The 1,848-nt window shown below is 52.2% G+C and overlaps 1 non-coding gene across 1 annotated transcript; it reads right to left on the bottom strand.

Annotated features, from left to right (window-relative positions):
• Positions 1–213: 213 nt before the first annotated feature.
• On the bottom strand, positions 214–295 carry TRNAS-GCU (transfer RNA serine (anticodon GCU)). Its single transcript has one exon. It is a non-coding gene; the product is annotated as a tRNA-Ser (tRNA).
• Positions 296–1,848: the final 1,553 nt, after the last annotated feature.

Here is a 1,848-nt window from a genome sequence, read left to right as displayed (position 1 = left end):
CTCGGATGAGAGTGAAGGTTGGTCAAACCAACCCTGGTGATAACTCTGGTTCTTGTGCTGCTGAGGAAGACCGGGCTCTGAGACCCAAGAGCCTTCTCGGGGAAATTAGCAACAGTAGTGGCTGCCCACAATCTAAACTGGTCAGGGGGAACCAGGAGTGAATCCAGGCGGTTCTCCCACAGCCATCCAGCCAGGAGTTCGTGGGAAATCTCTCGACGAGGGTGGGATTCGAACCCACGCGTGCAGAGCACAATGGATTAGCAGTCCATCGCCTTAACCACTCGGCCACCTCGTCGAGTGCAGCCCTCGCGCGGTCAGACTCTTCACCCCGCAGTCGGTTCTGCGGTGATCCATGAAACTGCATTTCCCCTGATCCAACGTGGCCTCGATGCTCACGACTGTACCCCCAGTCAGGTGTGTCCGGGTCCCCTCACGACATCACACCCTAGATGGGCAATACACCCAGCAGGCGGAGGGTATCCTGCGCGTGCACCTGTTGGCCGCCCCGCCCGCGCGCAGCAGCGCCCGGGACTCCGATGTGACCGCCGCTCCCGGGTAAGGCTGGGCCCTCTAGGATTTGCCCCCGAAACACGTGAGACTGCTGGGCCGCGCCTGCAGGTCTCTCCTGTTCGCTTCTCTGGGGCTTGGCCCTTACAGCGACCCGGGAGAACTTGGCTGGAGCAGAAGATAACGCACGCGCCCGGAGGAGACCACGCTGGCGCGGGGGTGACCTGGGGTCTTAGCACCGCTGACAGCGTGGCCGCGTCCGCCCTGGGGACGCCCGGGTGGGGAGACCCGGGATTCGGGGTCCAGCATGCCCGGGGCGGGGGCTCCATCACGTTCACCGGCGGCTTAGCGCAGGCCATCTCGCCAGCTCTACCTCCAGCCCCCTCCCCACCTCCGTGATGTTTCTTCCCAGGAAGAAGCCGAACTCGACAACTTAGGTAAACCCAGCGTCAAGAAACCCCTTTCACTCACTAGGCTTCTATGCTTTTCTGTATTTAGTGCAGGATTTTGGAGAGAAATGGTAAGACAAGAGATTCTTACTTGCCAGGGTGCTTTTCCCTTCCTATGAAACCTCTCCTTCTGTTCTTAGCTTTGGCGCGGGAGACCCTCTTCTCTCCGTCAAGTTTCTTTACTGAATTTTATAAACTCACCTCCAGCATACACCACCCATCAAGGGAAACTCACTACAATCCATGCGTTAGAGGACTGAGGATTCATTCATTTAGTGAGTCAAACAACCATATTACCAGTTTTTATGATTTTCCTTAAGCCTTGAGTTTTTGTTGTTCAAATCACTTATGTTCACTTCTTGTGTGTCCCTCTTCACAGTTCCAAGGAAACCTAATTTATACCAGTGACTTCAAAACTATTTCTCAATACAAATTTTGAGTCAGAAATTTCCGTTAGATTAACAAAGACTTTTGGACTGTTTTCCCTCCAGTGCTCCCCAGAGGGCAGAGATCATATTTCATTATTCATCACGTTAGACCGAGCACGCTGGGGGCAAGTAGTAGGCACACAATAGCTGTTCTTGAGTGAATGAATGAAACCAATCTGTATTTTAGTAAAAGAACTACTAAACACCAAAAAGCAAGGTACACAGAGGACTATTTTTAAATTTCAGTTTGTTGGGCTCATAAGTAACACTGCAGGACGGCTGTGAGGATTGAATGAATATGCGAAGTGCTTTAACAAGCCTGGCACTGGGAATCACCACTGCCTGACAAAGCTTTGCATTCTCATTATTATCCCTAAGAAAAGAGAACTGGCAGAAAAAAATGAACCATGACCACGTGCAGGCAGTCCACAGAAGTAGGGAAAAAGTCAGACAATAAATGTCCC

The sequence above is a fragment of the Ursus americanus genome, chromosome 32, assembly GCF_024610735.1.
Source record: "Ursus americanus isolate L20-20 chromosome 32, mUrsAme1.1.p, whole genome shotgun sequence".
Taxonomy (NCBI): domain Eukaryota; kingdom Metazoa; phylum Chordata; class Mammalia; order Carnivora; family Ursidae; genus Ursus; species Ursus americanus.
Note: the sequence above shows the minus strand (reverse complement) of the source record. Positions and strands in the feature narration are given on the sequence as shown.